Source organism: Phacochoerus africanus, chromosome 1 (assembly GCF_016906955.1).
Source record: "Phacochoerus africanus isolate WHEZ1 chromosome 1, ROS_Pafr_v1, whole genome shotgun sequence".
In the NCBI taxonomy this organism is placed as follows: domain Eukaryota; kingdom Metazoa; phylum Chordata; class Mammalia; order Artiodactyla; family Suidae; genus Phacochoerus; species Phacochoerus africanus.
In genome coordinates, this window is record NC_062544.1 from 164340911 (window position 1) to 164360701 (window position 19791).

General features: G+C 40.0%; 1 protein-coding gene and 1 non-coding gene across 3 annotated transcripts in view; both read right to left on the reverse strand.

Moving 5' to 3' along the window:
- Positions 1–19791, reverse strand: part of SLC9A9 (solute carrier family 9 member A9) — a 557820-nt gene that overhangs the window by 134658 nt on the left and 403371 nt on the right. The window lies entirely within an intron of this gene.
- On the reverse strand, positions 10068–10175 carry LOC125114086 (U6 spliceosomal RNA). Its single transcript, XR_007131692.1, has one exon. It is a non-coding gene; the product is annotated as a U6 spliceosomal RNA (small nuclear RNA).

Below are 19791 nucleotides of genomic sequence, written 5' to 3' on the forward strand. Positions count from 1 at the left end.
CCTAGAATATGTTCTGGGTGCATGCATGACAGATGACAAAAACTAATTTACTCAGTGGATACTGCCCAGTTCAGATTTTTCTCTCTCTCTTTTACATACCTAGAGAGAAGAGAGATAGGAAAAACATATTAAAAAATTATGTTTTATTTATTTATTTATTTATTTTTTGTCTTTTTAGGGCTGCACCTGTGGAATATGGAGGTTCCCAGGCTAAGGGTCGAATTGGAGCCACAGCTGCCAGCCTACACCACAACCACAGCAATGCCAGATCTGAGCTGTGTCTGTGGCCTACACCACAGCTTGTGGCAACGCTAGATTCTTAACTTACTGAGTGAGGCCAGGGATTGAACCTGCCACCTCATGGGGTTCCTAGTCGGATTTGTTTCTACTGCGTCATGATGAGAACTCCTGTATTTGAATTCTTATTAAAATTTTGAATAAAGTTGCTTTTCACTATCCTTTTATTCTGAAAATTATTTGTCAAATAATTGAGTATATAAAGAACAAAAGTGCATTGGATCTAGATGGTAAATGATGATGAGTATTTTTCCTATTATATTAGAGATAAAACATAAATGTATAACTTAAAAGAGTTAAAGTTCATCATTGTACCTCCTAAAATACTTCTGCAATCATATATATATTTAGGCACAGGATTGGGCTAGAATGCCTGATGGTTTTGGAATCAGGATGACCCAGCTTTGAATTTGGCTCCATTCATCTTAGCTGTGTGACCAGGGACAAGAAACATCCCTTCTAGGAATTATAGTTTATTCATCTATAAAAAGAGGACAATAGAACTTGCTCTGCAGAGTTAACATCATATTCAGAGATGAAGACAAGGCAACCAATATATTTACTAGGACACATCAGATGCTCCAAAAATGCTTGCTTCTTCCTTCTTTCCTTTTTGGTATTAACAATCTTTGTGGAGGAGGATGCATGATGACTAATGAAAATATAGGTCTGGCTCAAAAAAAAAAAAAAACTTAGAAAAGAAGAATGTCTCTGTGTGTTTAAAGATCTACAATAAGTGAAAATAAATCTTAGTGGAAAACTGAGATGGAGAGTGTTTCTTCATTGATGAAAGAGAAGTGGAAGGATTCTATTCTGGGAGTATTATACAAACTTCCAGGCCATATGGAGGCTTTGATGTACATTCCTAATACTTAGTACTGACCGATACAGAGGAGAGAAGAGCTCCCACTCCTGGGAAGTTTTTTTTTTTTAAAGCTTAAGGCATCTGATTATTTCTTGGTTTTTCCCTGCTGACAATTTCATTACTGCCACCCAGAAGAAAATGAAAGTCACAAAGGGATTGCTGTTTTGCTTTCAAAACTGACCAAGAAATCAGTACAGTGATGACAAAGAAAGATGTTCACCACATCATCCAGGACTTTATTAATATGAGGGAAAGAAATGATAAGCTCAATCAGGTACATCCTCTGGCTTCATAACATTCAGAAGACATGGTTAAACTGTCAGTGGTATTAGAAATCACTTCAATTCTTTTATAGAACAATTAGGCAATATGGCAAAGTCATATGTTGTTTGGTAACAAAAGCCTGTTCCTGGGAATTGATTCTGAGAGATTAAACCATCCAAATGTTATTTAAAATAAAACCTAAACTAAACGCATCATCATGTTCAACATAGGTTATCACCAACCGTCCAAAAACCTATCTAAAAACAACTTAGGTTGTTCTGTCCCTTGACTCTCATTCTAATTCCCCTAGAATAGCAGTCAGCAAATATTTTCTGTAAGAGGCCAGTAGCGATTTAAGCCATACTCTGTTCCAACTACTCAACTGTGTAGTTGTAGCAGGAATCCACTCATAGATGATAATATAAATGAATGAATGTAACTGTGTTCCAATATTTTATTGTTAACTCTGAAATTTTAGTTTCCTATAATTTTCACATGTCAAGCAATATTCTTTGAGAAATGTTTCTTAAAACATTTAAAAATGTGAAAATGATTATTAGCTCATGAACCATATAGAAACAGGTGGTGAGTCTGCCCTTGGATGTGGCAGAGGAGAGACTTGGAGAGGGTAGGAGACGGTAGAGTCCTTTCCTCCCATTCCAGGACTGGGTTTGGATTTTCCTGGTACCCACGCAGTAAACAGGTATCTGTTGCCCATTTGTCATTTTAGGTGCCAATCCCTATTTGTAGTGTTCTTTTTGAGAAAGAAACATTTGTCTATTAATATATGTTCTTCTGGTCATGCATCCTATTTCACCAAATAGTATCAATACCAAGGAGAAAGCTAGGAAGAAACATGCATTTATTTTATATTGGAAAATATTCAGGTTTTCTGAAAGGCAGTATATGTGATTCCAAACAACATAGTCCTATAAACATGATGGACCATCTTCCCCCCAACAGATTTGGCCAATGCCACATACAAACAAACGCACTTGTAGGATAGGAAGCCTTTAGTATAATCCAAAGAGTTGTGCAATTGGTTTAATTTTGTACCATACAACCCCTGGTGAACCTCTTATAAAGATTCCTGAAAAGGGAGTGTATATTTCTGGGCTCACAAATGCATAGGGTTTTCCCAGGAGCACCTCTTCCTTCTTAACCAGAGAACCAGGGTTCTCTTCATTTTAGAGATTGGTTGGCAAATTGAGATTAGCAAGGCTCTTCCAAAAAAAAAAATAAATAATCAAAACCTAACCAAGGCTAAGACTCATTTCAAAGCCCATCCTTGTCCAAGGCTCAAGTTCTTTCCGTGGAAAAATGACAAAACAGGGAATGGGTTTAAATAATATCATGATCAAGGCTAACTAAGCAGTGTCTTTCTCATAACTTAATATGCAGGTTCATCATTCGAGGATTGTGTTAGGATGAAGTATCTGTTTCAGCAGGCATTTTAGTCAGCTTGGGCTGCTATGACAAAATACCACTGACTAGGTGACTTAAACTTCAGACATTAATTGCTTACAGTTTTGGAGGCTGGGATGTCCAAAATGAAAGTACTGGCTGATTGGGTTACTAGTGAGATCTCTTCCTGGATTGCAGATAGCTGCCTTCTCACTGTGTGCTCACAAGACCTCTTTGTGTGTGTGTGTGTTGAGAAAGAGCATGAGCTCTTTGGAGTCTCTTCGTATAAGGACCCTAATTCTATTGGTTTAGGGCCCCACCCTTACAAACTCATTTAACTTTAATTCCCTCCTAATAGGCCTTATCTCCAAATACAGTCCCACTGGGGATTAGATCTTCAACACATGAATTTGGGACAGTGACACAGTTTATTTAGTTCATAGCAGTAGGTGTGTGTGGGGCCTGAGATTCTGCAATTCTAACAAGCTCTCAGGTGATATGGATGCTGCTGGACTTTGGATGACATTTGGAATATCAGGAGACTAAAGTCAAAGGTCCCAGGTCCTGCTTTAGGACAGAGTGGGGATGCTCAAGGACAAATGGGATGACACACAACTAATCAGGTAAATAAATCTTGTTTAGGAATGATGCTGATAAGAATGACAGCCCTGCATCCCATTTATATGTGAAAGGTTACCACAAGGGCAATTAATTCTTAAGCAAATGACCTTAAGTGAAACTTTCTGGAACAATATCTTTCATATTTCTGGATTTTTTCTAAGACATGATAAATTCTCCAGATGAAATGCCTCATGCCTCCAAATCTGAAAGTCTATTACCAAAGACCCCTTTTCTGGGACATTATCAAATGTTAATTTTCAGCTGATGTGAAGAGACAAAAATATCAGTACCATATGAGAAGAATAATCTTAGCACATAGATGGGAAAAGAAAACCCTGCCTAAATTTCCAAATTTGCACCACTATTAACTCTACAGAGATAGGTGTAACTTAAAAGATGAAGAATCAGGCCATTTTGCCATCATTTTATTTGGGCTTTAGGTAAGCATCACCAGCCAGGAGAAATGAGCACTGACTTTACAAAAGAGCTTCACACAAAGAAGAGAAAAATAAAAAGAAAAGGAGATGCCTGCCCAGATGTATTCTGACAATTTCCTATAAATGAGGAAAGTTAACCCTGGGCTCAGGAAAACCATTTTTCTCTAGTGATATGACAGTGGTTCTCAGAACTACTTTGGATTATCTGTGCTTTTATTTTCCTTGAGTATTAACTGGGCTCATTTGAATGTTAGGTCAGGACACTGTGCCCACTAACAGTGTTACTTCAAAGAAAAACTTTAGAGGATTTAACTCTAAATAGTGTGATGTCCTGCTATTTCTTCTGACTGAAAATTGATAGGTAAAAATAGTTATCAGAGCTTCTGTGGCCTGAATTTAGGAGAACACTTTTTGAGATACTGCACAGGCACTTTCAGACACAGGTTCATGGCTGGAGGACCAACCTTAGGTCTCCATGTTGTAAGCATCTCTGGGAATCTGGAATAGTGACTTAGCCTCTCAATAACAAAGCATGGCCTCAAATGAAGAACCAGAAAGCTTTGATTAAAAATCAGCTACCCGTATTCAAAGTTTCCGTTCCATTCAGAGGTTAAACCTTCTCACCAAAAACTAACTTAGCATGGAACAAATCAGTGGTAGAGAATTAACTTTTAAAGTATTAATTAATTAGGAATTTCCCTCTGTGGCCTAGTGGATTAAGAATCTGACTGCAGCAGCGGCCCTGGGAACTTCCAGGTGCAGCCATAAAAGGAAAGCAAAATTAATTATTTTTCTTGATAATGTTTCACAATTTGTTTTATTTACAATGCCAACTTTTAAAAGCCACTAAACTAAAGTTAACTGGACAACGAACTAGGCAGAAATCACTTTACAAAAGACAGAAAGCCCAAAATGCCACTTTCTATAGAGGACCCACCGTTCAGTTTTATTTACAGCAAAGGAAAAAGAAACTTCTGATCACACTAGAAGAAACTCAACCATAGGTTTGGAATTTGTACTCAAACTACCCAATGCAATGTGGATGGTCTTCTGCCTATACAATTGACTTGCTGCTGCATTTGTCGACTGTTTTTCTAATATTAACACTATAAACAGAGCAGTGCACCTAGTGTTGGGAACAATCCTTACAATGTCACAGCACACAAATGTCAGGCACAAAATTTTATTTCTCCTCACACCACTGGTTCTCTTTGCATACCAGGGCTGATGTATACCTGGGCAAATATACTCTGCCTAAAGCTATTCTTCTGTGTCAAAGAGAAAACCAAGCTGGCCTAAGTAGAGGCACAGAATTGAAAAGTTTTTCCCGTATACTTCACTGCCTGGCTCTTTTTTTCCCCACGCAAGTATTGTCATTGACTTGCTACTTTTCTAGAAGCCATGCAAGAAGATTAATTTGGATGAAATCCAGAATGTTTGTTATCAGATTTGTGTGATGGCGTTAGCTGAATATTAAGAGATCTTGACCAGTAAGTCTTTTATTTGGTTCCCCAGATCCAGAGTTCTCAGAGATGTATTGCTGGGGTGTTGGGCTGCAGGGGCAGAAGGGTAGAAGGACAAAGAAAACATAAATTGAGCTGAAGTGCTAAAGCCTTACTTAATAGCCATTGAGCTACAACAGTGAAGTTGTGTTTAATTACTTCAGGAACAAGGCTCTTGAGAAGCTCCCTTGTTCCCTAAGTAGGACGTTTTGAGTTGAATAATGAAGCCTGATTGAGGAAATGCTGACCTTGCTTGTTTCTCTCTGCCCTCACCCTCCAGTCTCTATCTCCTAGGACAGTCCCTCTGAACTGTAGCAGAGGAGAGGGTTGGAGAGGATGGAGCTTTCTGCTCTCTCACTCCAGAGCTTGGCTGCATATTTCTGGGATCAGCCTATATTAAATGTATGGGTTTTTTTTTTTTTTTAATTTCCTTCCTTCCTTCCTTCCTTCCTTCCTTCCTTCCTTCCTTCCTTCCTTCCTTCCTTCCTTCCTTCCTCCCTCCCTCCCTCCCTCCCTCCCTCCCTCCCTCCCTCCCTCCCTCTCTCTCTCTCTCTCTCTCTCTCTCTCTCTCTTTCTTTCTTTCTTTCTTTCTTTCTTTTTCTTTCTTTCTTTCCTTTTTTTTTCTTATTTGTTACTTTGATATGCCTGGACTGGTGACATAGGAATTTGGGTGAGCAGGGGCATATTCAGTTGTATAATGAGTATAGCACCTCATAAAATGCCTTGCCCATTGCAGACATGGCACACTCTATATATCTGAAATGGAACTTCATGTCTTCCCTCTCAAATTCATTCTTCCTTCCCAATTTTCTGTCTCACTAATAGCATCACCTTCACCGGATTATTCCATCTCCAACTCTTACACCTCTTTGATTCCTTTCACTTCCTATTTTCTGTCTCCAGATGCCAGGATCATTTCATTCCAGAACAACTTCTCAATCCAGCTCTTCTTTTTGATCCTGCTGTTTTAGTATTTCAGGCCTTCATCATTTTGCTACAGAATTATTTCCATCCTTATTTCAGAGCGTTTCTGATTGCTTAAGTGAACAGATATATTTTATTTATTTTGTTTCTTTACTTTCATTTTCATTTCTCTAATATACTAAAACATTTAAAGCTAGACATTTTCCCTTTGAATACAGTTTTAGTTGTGTCCTATACTCTTTGGTATGAAATGTTTTCTTTTGTGTTACTCCCTAGATAATGTCAAATTTTGGCTAGGTCTTGCCTATGAGATCGAAGAAGCTTTCTTAATTTGCAAGCAGTTACATTTGTTTTGGTTAATCATTTGTTGTTGATTTACAATAGACAGTAGACCCTTGAACAACATGGGTTTGAACTGGGTCCACTTATATATGCAGATTTTTTTTCAATAGTAAATACTACAGTACTACACAATTTGCATTTGGTTGAATCCATGATGCAGAATCACATATATGGAAGAATCTTGAGTACAGAGGATAGATTATAAGTTATAGGAAGATTTTCAGCTGCACTGAGGGCGGCATCCCTACCCTCCACATTGTTAAAGGTCAAGTGTAATTAGAAAATGGGTTCTTTGATATTACTTTCTTTTCCCTTTCAGATGAATGGTACTTAGGCTGGGTAAGATTTTAGGATCATAATCTGTTTTTATTAATAATCCTTCTTTCTCTATATATGTGTTTTATTTCAATATTCTTTAGATTGGAATATTTCAGATGATGAGTAAGTGACCTGCTCTTTTTGTCAGAAGGGCTGCAAGATTTTTCTCCCTATCGTGAAATTTCACTAGAGTTTGTCTCAGGTTGTTATTGTTGTTTTCCCCTCTTAATTCATCTTCTTTAGGACTCAGTGGAGTTTTGAGTATGAAGAAATATTTCTTCAGTTTAGGGGATATTTTCTCCTATTATTCACTTATGGCTTTCCACACACTTGTTACTTCATACCCTCTAGCATTCCTGTCATTAACATGATAGACCCTCTGGATGTGTCCTCTAAGGCTCTTTTCTTATTCCACCTGATTTCTACCTAGGGGACTAGTTCTCTGTGCCTTGAGATATTTCTTTAACTTGATCTCCCAGAATATGAATTCTATTCTCAGCAGTGAGCATTCATTTTTTCAATTTGCCTACTGAACTTTTAAAATTCAGAAGTACCATTCTTGTTTCCAGAAAGCCTTTTCTGTGCTCTAATTATATCTTGTTCTAATTACTTTTATTAATGTCTTCTCTCTCTTCCATTAGTTCTACTATAAATGAAGTTGCCAGCTCTACTTGCTCAGCTTCATCTTTCTCCCTCTGGCTACAGAGTCCCCTGAAGTGGGTTGTAATTTTTCACTACCTACTGATTTTGTGTGCTCCCTCAATACCTGTACTGGCCAGTCTATTGGGGAATTCTATCAGTGATTGCAGGGCAGGGGGCAGGAGGCATGCCAGTGCCCATTTTTATCAGCTGGCAGTCAGCACACTGGCAAAGTGTTACCTTCCGCTGAGGTGCTGACTGAATCCTCTGTCAATAGAACAGACTGAGACCAATCCAGTCCATCTGGGAAGTTCCATGGAGGTCTAAGAGGGTGAGTATAAATTGGTGACCTCCTCTAATTGCACATCTGTAGTCAGTACAGAAGAACCCCCTTCCAAGAGGACAGACAGACATCTGCTAGGTGGGCTTCTTCAGGGAGTCACAAACCCAAGGTCTTCATGTTGAGGCTCCTCCTCTGGTATTGGTCTCCACATCTTGCTGGCTGCCATGGAGCCAGAAGTTCCTAATGTACTCGCCCCTTGAGACTCTGGTTCTAATCTCACTTCTATGGACTCTAGAGAAGGGATTGAGAAAGAAAAGGGACAAGGGCCATGCTTCCTCTCTGGTGGTCACTTTCTCAGATTCCAAGTTATCTTCCTAAAGTGTAGACATAACACTCACACCTTCAAGTGGCTCCCCATTTCCCACAGCATGACATCCAAATGCTAGGCCCTTTGAGCCAACCCCCCCTTCAGTTGGCCACACGGAGCCAGGCCTCATCCCCTGCTTTCTGCTTTACATGACTCCTCACATTCTCCAAATCCCTGCCATGTATCCTCTGTTCTGCGTTGACATGCACGTTTCCTTGATCTGGAAGTCCCACCACCTTCCTTGTCTCTGACTTTTGGCTTCCTCCTCATCCTCGGATTCAGATGTCACCTTTTACAGGAAGCCTCAGCTAGAATTTATTCCTCCGTCCTCAGTGTGTATTGGTCCTGGTTGTTCCTCTGTGGCAGTACTTAATACAACTTTTTTATTAAATTACCCATGTCCCTCTCTCCTGGTCCCATCCCAGACCTTAAATAACATGAAGGCAGTTCCAGGTTTGTTTTAATTATCTCTTTGCACAGTGTCTTCCATGAAATGGATGCCCAACATTTGTAATGTTGAACTGACAATGGAGAACAATTAAACTGGACACTGGGGGACCAATCCTGAGTTTTTCTTACTGTAGGTGAGAAAGAGCATCATTAATATCTGCTGAGGTTCACCAGAGGAACTGATATCCTCAGCATCAGTTTATAGACTTCTATCTTCAGAAAAGGCCTCTGAATCCTATGGGAAGGACTTCCTATTATATTTTCCCACCTCATGGAGGTGTCGTTGTACAGAGAGTGACATGTGGGATGTAGGGAAATAGGATTTGCGGTCAGCCATAGCCACTGAATGTCACACGAGGCCCTCTTCTCAGCAGCCTGGGAGGATGCAGGCCAGTCAAGTAGAAGGTGGCCGCCTAAAGCAACATCCATCTCAGACCAGAGGTTTGTGCTTTTCAGAAGAACTGTCATACATGAACCACTACAAAGATATGCTCTGAGGGGGAAATGGCTCCAACACTTCAGGAAGTTTGGAAAGATGCATCATATTAAGTGGAAAGATTAGTCAAGCCGGGCACAGTCCTACAGAATGCACAAAAAGAGTTGAAAGGGGCCTTTCCCTTATTATGAAGCAGGATGTCCTACCCATACCAGCTTGCAGATCCCCACCTCCAGGAGAAGCCAGACACGGGGTAGGGGAGTGGGAGCTACTGTGCAGAGTTGTTGTGTGGGAGGAGGGTAGGTTATGAAGGAAGAGATGAGCCGTAACTTTCTGAATAACCCTTCACCTGTCATTAGTCCTCCGTGTGACTTGGGAATGAGCAAAGATAATGCTGTTGGATAAGCAACAGTCTAATCTTGACTAGTCTAACTATTTGCTGCTTAGGGCCTCTTGAAGTAGCTGATCGCATGGTGCCATTTTCTTGCTCTTGCTTTGGAAGCCACATTGAAGGCACTAAAATACAGAGACCAGTATTATTAACTGAGTCAGTGTGTATGTGTGTGTTTATTGTAAAGATGTATTAGCATGCTCCCAGCAGCCTTCCCTGGGTGAGAATATACTGCAGCTCTTCCTGGAAAGGAGCCTATTGCCCCCTTTAAGAATCCCATTAAGCATGCTGTCACTTTAAATGGACCATTTAAAGGCAAGGGCCAGCGCATCACCCAGGGCCAGACACATAGCAGGCTCTTGAAAAATGTGCCAAAAATGAAAAAGTTGGTATTCAGTGGAAAGGTAGAGATTCAGTCTGATCTCTTCTTTCTTCATGCTATTTGTTTGTATTTTTTTTTTGAATTTTGACAATTATTTTACAGACATTTCTTTCTCCCTTTTTTCCTTTAAAAAATAACTTTTATTAAAAATGTGGAACATTTCACAAATTTGCATGTCATCCTTGTGCACAAGCCATGCGAATCTTCTCTGCGTTGTTCCAGTTTTTAGTATAGGTGCCACCAAAGTGAGCATCACACCATTTGTTTTTGCAATTGCATTCCAATTCTTCCTTATGTCTTCACGATACCTTCAAGACTATATGTATATATGTGTGTTTGTATATGTATGTTTGTATGCATATGTGTATATGTGTTTATGTGGGTAAAGTTGTATATGACTCTTACATGTGTATACACACATCTGTGTATACATGAGTATATTTTTGTATGTATAAGTGTGTGTAAATCTGTACATATGCATGTATGTGTATATATTTATATGCATGTGTGTATCTGCACATATGTGCGTATGTATGTCAGCATGTGTATATATGTGTTCATGTACACTTGCTTTATACATATAATATAAATATATATATTATAAATAAAAAATTATGTATCTATATCAGATAACCACTACAACTTGATGATCAAGCCATTTCTTCATAAAAGCTAGATTGAAAAGAGTCTAAATAACATCTCGCTTGGGTTTATTCCCTGATTCTTCTAGCATTGCTGGAGGAAGCCAGGGGAAAGGTAAAGAAGAGACAGTTATTTTATTGTACTGGATCATAGGAGACCATTTTGGGATGTTGATATTGTCCCTCCAGTCTAAAGGGAGATATTGATGGTATGGGAAAGAGGGAGAAGATGGTTGAGGGAGGAAAGATCTGAGAAATGACAGAGGATAGACTCCAGAGCTCAGGGAGGGGTTGCTTTGATAGGGGAAAGGGCAAATCTTCTACTGGATTATGTGGCTCTTTCCAAGCTAGATGACCCTGTTTCCCTGCTCTTGGGGCAGTAACAAGTGTGGCAGAGGCTCTGAAATAGTTCTTGCTATGGACTGAATTGTGTCGCCTAAAAGTCATATGTTGAGGCCCTAACCCCCGATGTGATTGTATTTGGAGATAAGGCTTTTAGGAGGTAGTTAAGGTTAAATAAGGACATAAAGGTGAAGTCTCAATCCCATAGGATTAGTGGCTTATAAGAAGAGGAAGGGAAAGATTTCTCTCTCCACCTGCACAGCTGAAGCAAGGCCATGTGAGGGCATAGTCAGAAGATGGTCATCTGCAAGGCAGGAACAGAGTCCTCACTAGGAACTGACTCTGCTGGGACCTTGATCTTGGACTTCCCAGCCTCCAGAATGGTGAGAGATAAATTTCTATTGTTTAGGCAGCCCAGGCTCTGGTCTTTTGTTATGGCAGCTGGATCAGACTGACACCCCTCAAAGACCCTCTCCACACAGTCATCAACCTGTGGAAGAGTAGCTTCTGAGAGCCCGAGGGACTCTAACTTAGGGAAAAGCACATCTTTGCTCTGCGGGATGGTCACAGAGGCTGGGACAATGGGAGACTCTTAGAGGAAGGTGTATTGGGATTCTGTAGACTTACTCTCCAGTGCAAGGAGCTTCATTGCATACATTTCTGTGCTCCCCTACCCTGGCATTCTATTTGGTTAATTCCAACTCAATACTCTCAAGAAGGAAGTAGACCCAGCAGGAGGGTCTGCTCTGAGCACAAAAAGGTTGACATAAAAATTCATGATTTATTACCTCTGCTTCCCGCATCTGCTGTCCGGGCCTCATGGTGAGTCTATACCGATTTGAGAATTCAGTCTGGAGTTCCTGTCTTGGCACAGCGGAAATGAATCCGACTAGGAACAATGAGGTTTCAGGTTCAATCCCCAGCCTCGCTCAGTGGGTTAAGGATCCAGCGTTGCCATGAGATGTGGGGTAGGTGGCAGACGTGGCTCGGATCTGGTGTTGCTGTGGCTCTGGCAAAGGCTGGCAGCAACAGCTCTGATTAGACCCCTAGCCTGGGAACCTCCATATGCCACGGGTGCGGCCCTAAAAAAAGACAAAAGATAAAAAGAAAGGAAACACTAGATGTATCAGTCTGAAAAATTTGAGGAGGATTAAAAAATTATATTGTAAGCATCCAGGCAGAGGGTGAAAAGGAGACTTCTACAAAAAGCAGTCTGTTCACTACTAAATGGTGAAAGACAGGCATTCCTGTCATGGCTCAGCAGTTAACAAACCCGACTAGCATCCATGAGGACACGGGTTTGATCCCCAGCCTCGCTCAGTGGGTTAAGGATCCGGCGTTGTCATCAACTGTGGTATAGGTCACAGACATGGCTCAGATCCTGCATTGCTGTGGCTGTGGTGTAGGCAGGTGGCTACAGCTCCAATTTGATCTCTAGCCTGGGAATCTCTATGTGCTGCTGGCGTAGTCCTAAAAAGACAAAAAAAGAAAATAAAAGAAAAGAAGAATTCAGTCCCTGGAACCCAATGCCTGGGTTCATCAGTTACTGGTATTGTGACCTAGGGCAGGTTACTTAACCTCCTTATGCTGTGTTTTCTAATCTGTAACATGGGAATGATAATACCATCCACATTATAGGCTTGTTGAGGAGAATCAAGAAAGTCAATATCTATAAAAAAATCTTAGTATGTAGTAATTATTGCACTGGTTTATTATCTTTTGCTATTCTTCTTCCTTGAGTTCATTAGCAGTGGACCCATAGCAATTCCTGGAGCAGAAGCATGGGCGGTTCAGTCAGTTCTAGGCAACTGCTTTTTTTTTTTTTTTTTGTCTTTTTATAGCCACACTTGTGGCATATGGAGGTTCCCAGGCTAGGGGTCAAATTGGAGCTGCAACTGCTGGCCTACACCATAGCCACAGCAACCCCAGATCCAAGCTGCATCTGCTACCTATACCATGGCTCACAGCAACTCCGGGTCCTTCACCCACTGAGCGAGGCCAGGGATGCCCTCATGGATACTATGCAGATGTATTTCCACTGAGCCACACAGGAACTCCTAGGCACCTGCTTCTAAAGGAAAATGCTCTTGACTGTTTTGGGAAAGAAGATGCAGGCAAGTGAAATTGAGGCAGTAGGTTTGGTGGTGGAGAGTGAGAGGATGTGTGCCTGCTGGCTTCTGTATTCTCAGTGAAGAATGAAACAAAGTCACCAGCTGATGGAGAGGGTGGAGGAGGGGCCGTGGGAGGCTTGTGAGGGATGGAGAAGGAATGAATTAGATGCCTAAGAGAGGGGGAAAATGAACCTTCTAGAGAAACCTAGCAAGCTTGCTGAGCAATATTGAGTGCCAATTTGAGTCTTGAGATCATGAATTTAAAGTGAAAACAGAGGCTTGATTGTGTGAATTTCTTCCAACATCCAGCAGCCCTGGGTGCTGCAGGGAGATGGCATGGTGTTGCTTTCTGATCAATCGTCCTCATTTGCAGGGGTGTGTGTCCACGGTGCACTAACATTTGCTTTTATACACAACAATTGTACCAATTTTTTTGTAACACATTATGTTAATTATAAAGGGAAATATACTAGAGTCTTCTCACCTTGTTGCAGCTTCATTTTCATTTTCTTGTCCCTTTCCCCTGAGAACATATGTGTAAATTACCAGTTTATGGTAATTTAATTTGTAGAATGCTTTGGACAAAGAACTCGTTTTCTTAGTTTATGTGGCTTTGGGTACTATATTTTCTTTTTATTGCCCTCTCAAGGTCTTAATCTCTGCCAAAGCAACAAAGGCACAAGATGACGATGATGGCTTACACCTAAAAAGCACTTACTCTGTGCTGGCACTGTTCTAAGAACTTTACATATATGAACTCACTCATTTTTCCCAACAACCCCATTTTACAGGTAGGGCACAGGGAACCTAAGTAACTTGCATGGGGTCACACAGCAACTAAGTGTCAGAGCTAAGATTCAACTGAGGCAGCTCTGAAGTCCTGGTGCTGTACTGCCATGCTTCTCTAAAACATCCTTGACAAGGGGTTACAATATTTGTGTCTCTTAAAAATATTTACTTTCTGAGAAAACTTATAATAGCTCTACCTACCTCCAATGGGGCCATTGCCCTATCACGTGGCATGAACCTCCTCACTCCTCACATCATTAAGGACAAAGATCATTAGTATCATCTTTCCAGCCAGCCAACATGTATTTATGAAAGGCCTACCCTTTTACAGTGCAAATAAGATAAAGGTGACCAAAACATTCTCCTTGCATCCCAGAACTCAGTCTAACTGGGGATCACACCAAAGAACAGGGAAAGTACAACAAAGGGTACAGGCAACTCCCTCTAGACACAAGATCCTATGAAAAACAAGCCACGTAAAGAAAAAGGACAGGCCTGTGGCGCTGAATTGTTTCATTCTCAGTGGGAGCCTTTTTAATCCCTGAGCAGATGCTAATTCTTTTGGTTGTGTTAGGGAAATACTCTGGCAAGGAGATGCCAAAAGCTCCAGTCATTGTACATATGAATTTCCTGAACTTGGGGAATGTGGAATGCGGGGATCTGGAGGTGATGTTCTGAGTTCACTGTGGCAATTTTAATTTGTCTCTTTGGCCAAATGGGGCATGGTCAGCATTCCACAATTCAATGGGGTCATATGCTGGGCATGTTTTTCATGATGAGCAATGGGACAGTGGGCTGAACAGAAGGTAGGTCTGGGACCCCTCGCACACTGAATCCAATCTGGACCCAGTCTTTTACTGACTATGCAGCCTTGGAAAGACATTTAGGTTTTCTAAACTTCAGTATTCTAATCTATGAAATGGACCTTCCTTGCCAGGATGTTGTAAGCATTACCAATGAGTTTGCAAAGTTCCTAGTATAACATGCATTCAATCAACCAAGGCCATCATTGTTTATTATTACCCAGTTAAAACTCTATGGTAAAATTTTCGGAAGTGTATCCTTCATTGCTGAAGCAATCATCTCTTCCTCCTAGTTCTGTCATACCTTGGGGATATTCAGAAGGTGAAAATGCCATTAAATGCAACTTATTATAAGCAATTGCTATTTTAGAAGGTTATCTCAGTGGACAATACCTAAGAAATCACATGATCATTTTAACTTGCGTTGGACTTTTTTTTTGTCTTTTTTTTCTGCCATTTCTTGGGCCGCTCCCTCGGCATACGGAGGTTCCAAGGCTAGGGGTCTAATCGGAGCCATAGCCACCAGCCTACACCGGAGCCACAGCAATGCAGGATCCGAGCCACGTCTGCAACCTACACCACAGCTCACGGCAATGCCGGATCCTTAACCCACTGAGCAAGGCCAGGGATCGAACCCGCAACCTCATGGTTCCTAGTCAGATTGGTTAACCACTGAGCCACAACAGCAACTCCGGACTTTTTTTTAATATAGGAATAATTATAGTCCTATTATTATTATTACCACTACTACCACTGCTTAACATCGTGGTGAGGAGGAAGGTGAAGGGAATAATTATTTATTAATTGTTTCTACCTATCAGAAACTATGACAAGCAGTTTTGCATACAATTAAATATCACAACCACTTAGGAACTTGGTGGTAGGATTATTTACGTTTTAAAAATGAAGAACAAGGCTCAGAGAAGTTAAATCACTTTTCCAAGGTCATACAGCCAGGGAGTGTCAGAGGCAGTCTGACCAGAGGCCGTTTGCTCTGACCTTCATACTGTGTGGTCTTCTGAAACAGGTATTACGGTCAGAGCTATTTTACAGCTATTTTAAAGAATGGCAAACCAGCGCAGTTAAAATGCTTGTTCAAGATCATACAGCCTTGGAAGAGAAGGCCTGAAGACTCACAGGTTTCAGTCCAGTTTCCTTCTTTGTCCTGGATCTCTGGGAGCAGACAATAGAGGCTGTTAGGTTTCTTGCTGTCAGAGAAGGGAGTTAACAAACATGTGAAGGGAAAATGAGAATGGTTTTAGACTAATATTGAAGGCGTTGGTGTGAAATTCTTATTTAAAGGTATATCTAGTGATGAACAGATATAGAAATGAACTATATGTAAATCACTCTTTCTTCACACACACACACACACACACACACACACACACACACACACACACACACTCTTCTTAATTCTTTCCCTAAAGGGTGAGCTTTGAAGCAGCAAAGAGCACATCTACCACCACATCTTCATTTCTAAATACTGTTCTTCACTAACAGAAACTAGAGATCCTTGGAGAAATAGTTGATGACAGGGCTGGAGCAGGGAAGGTACAAGATGAGCCTGGAACAGCTTATTGTGCCAATTAGCAAGGAAGTGCGTTAAAAATGATGGGAAAATTCAAAAAGACAAAGCAGATAGGGCTTTGTCTTTTTGACGGGTTCCCAACAGGCAAATAGATAATTAGAACATCAAAATACACAATAGTAGTCATACATTATAATCCACTGAATAAATAGAAAAGCACGAGGCTGTGCTGACATTAATAAATAAATGAATGACTTGAAAGTTGATAAGAACTGGAATATTTACATAGCTTCAAACTACCTCCCCATAAAATGCTTACTAATAGTGGGAGGTAAAAAGAGTAATTTTACAGTGGAGAAATCTCGTTGACATCATCTTAATAAGTGATCAAAGTAAAGATTACTGGCAATGTGACAAGTCCAAATCATGTGTCCCATCACATCGTACAATGAGACAAACTCAGCATCACTTCTGTGATATTCCAGCTAAAGATGCAAAATATGAATCTAATCACGAGGAAATATCAGATACCTCCACAAGGGAAGGATCTCTATGAAAGATCTGTCCTCTAATCTTCAAAGGTATCAAGGTCATGAAAGTCAAAAGATTGAAGAACTGTTCCAGATTAAAGGGGACCAATGAGATGTGGCAAATGAATGCAGCACATGATTTTGAACTGCAGCTTTTTGCTTTAAGGGGCATTAGTGGTAAATTGGTAAAATGTGAATGGGGTGTGAGGATTAGATGGAAGAAGTGTTTTGAATGTTAAATTCCTGATCTTGGTGGTTGGGTTGTGGTTGCGTAGGAGAATATCTGGTTTATTGGAATCACAAATCTATTTCAGGGTGAAGATGTATCAGGTGAATAATTTACTTTCAAATGGTTCAGAAGCAAAAGGTCTTTGTATTGTATTACGTTTTTTTTTGTTTTTTTTTGTCTTTTTAGGGAGGTACCCTCAGCATATGGAGGTTCCCAGGCTAGGGGTCTAATTGGAGCTACAGCTGCTGGCCTACACCACAGCCATAGCAATGTGTGACCTGAGCCACCTCTTCCACCTACACCATAGCTCATGGCAATGCTGGATCCCCGACCCACTGAGCGAGGCCAGGGATCGAACCTGAATCCTCATGAATGCTAGTTGGGTTTATTAACCACTGAGCCACGACAGGAACTCCTGCAGCTATTTTTAAATTTGATATTTTTCAAGATAAAAAGTTATTTCCACCAATACAAATCTCAAAATAAAAACAACAGTAGGTGGTGCACACAGGGGTTATAGTAAAGTGATGAAAAACGCTCTTTAGGCTTTGAATTCCAGCTTTGCCACTTACTAGCTAGACAAACTTAAGCCTGAGTTATCTATGACTTACTTTCTTGGTCTATAAAATGGAGATAATAAAAAGTACCAATGTGAATTCTTTGTGGATTTAAATAAGTTGGCAGCCGTAAAGTACTTAATATCAAGGTCTGCAATCACTGCTTAGTACCTTCAGTGGTTTTTGTTACATGGTAGGTGATGATATGATTCTCTGTGATCCATTTTCCCTACAGAGCATATGCCAGGGAGTGAGATCTGGTGTACCCTTTCTGACTTGTCCAGCTAAAAATAAAATTCAGCTAGAAAACATTTGCTATATGGTCAATCCTATTATTCAGGCAGATGGCTGCAGATTCATAGACTGAGAAAGTTTAAAATAACACTGTTATGTTTATAATCTTTAGATATACACTTTTTGATGGAGGGCAATGAGTAAATACATATATATTTACTACATGTAATCATTATATCAAACCAAAATATTGTGTTAGGAATAATCTAGGCATTAGTATGAAGAAAATGTGATTATCACATTGACAAGATGTTTCTTAAGCAGTTTAAAAATATACATGCATGGCCCATTATAAAGGATTACAGTGAATTTCCTATCAAGACTGGCTAATTCAATTAAAAATGGAAATTAAAAAATTGAAAGTAAAACAATGTTCCAGTTGGAAAGGAAATACAGAGAGCATTTTGATGTTGATTCTTTGAGATTATTCCTTTTCTGCCCTTTGGATACTTAATATTGAGCAGGAGTTGAGTTTGGGGGTGGGGAGAAAGGCTGATATTTTGCTAGTTATCTTTCAATGCATAATTTTTGGTCCATCTCCACTAATGAAATTCAGTTTTAAGAACCCTGAGTTCTTTTTCACTTAGCTTTAAGTTGACATGAGAGCAGATGGGCTCTGACAAAGCCTCTTTGCTCTCTTATTTGACAGTCTTTAAAAATGTTACTTTAAAACATTTTAAAGGTTCACAGTGACCATTGCTAACATGACAAAAATGGGCTCCACGTCACCCCATAGAAAAGAGTGAAAACCTCCAGCTAGGTTGAACTTTAACCTTGACCCAAAGATGCCTACTTGAATACGCCCCTTTTCTGAACTAAAGAGCCACCCTTGGATTTTTTTTTTCTCAAAAGGCAGAGAATTTTTGATGCACCTTCAAGATTCCATTTATATCAGTGACATAATGGTGTCAGCTCTTTGAAGGAAGAAAGAAGAACAGGCAGCAACTGGTATTATATTGTTAAGTGCCCAAGAATCAATTACATCCTTGCTGAGACAAGAGGCAATTTTCCCATTTAAACTTCACAGATGTACGGACTGGCAAATTATTGTTGGGTTGTTGCTTCTTTTATTATAATTAACAATTAAAAAACACACGTTATAATGTAATTAGCTGTTTACTGGCTATTACTGGCTTAGGTTGTAGTCGAGACTTTACGTTCAAGGATATGAACTACTAAAAAAGTATTTTAATCAACCCTTTTATATTCAGTCACTAGTGTGGAAACATTTTGGCCCCTCACAATTAAGTCACTGGAAATTTCCAAGCTGATCTGAGTTTATAAGAAGCATCTTGTGGAAACCTATCTGTTTCCTTTCTTAAAACACCCAGCTTGGAGTTCACTGATTCTTCATTTCTGGAAAATGTAGCAGCAATTTTTTTCCCCCCACCCCAACATTTTTGCTCTTGTTCATCTCTAAATAAATTCTTTTATGTCAATGTAGGCTCATTCTTAATATTTTTCAAACACACATACATATAGAGAGCACAGGGAAGCTATCTATTTTTGCTCAAGGTCAATTAGATATTTTATGATTACCCTGATGTGGACAACCTACTTGAAGGCAGCTAATAATTTAGATGATAAGCAATGCCATGCTGGAAAACAGCACTAGAAATGGAAGTTATTAAGTGCAACAATAGATGACTATTCATAATTATAAGAGCTAACACTTATAGGGTACTTATTAGGTGCCAGGCACTGTTTTAAGTACTGTATATGCTATCCACAATTTAACTCATTTAATGCTTACAATGACCCTCTGAGGTAGTGTCTATTATAATTCCCAGTTCATGAAAGAGAAAAGGAAGGTGCCAAGAGGCTGAGTAATTAGGCCATGGCTATAGAACTTGCAAAAAGCAGGGATAGGATTCAAACCCAGGTGGCTGGCTCTAGAGCCCATGCTTTTGGCCACTGCAGTCTACTAGTATCTACAAAACATGATGACTGTTAAGGCAAGGTTGAACCAATTTTCATGTGTTTGTTTTTAAATCCATGAAAATGAAGTAAAAGAGGTTTCAGAAGCAACTTGTTCATGTCCC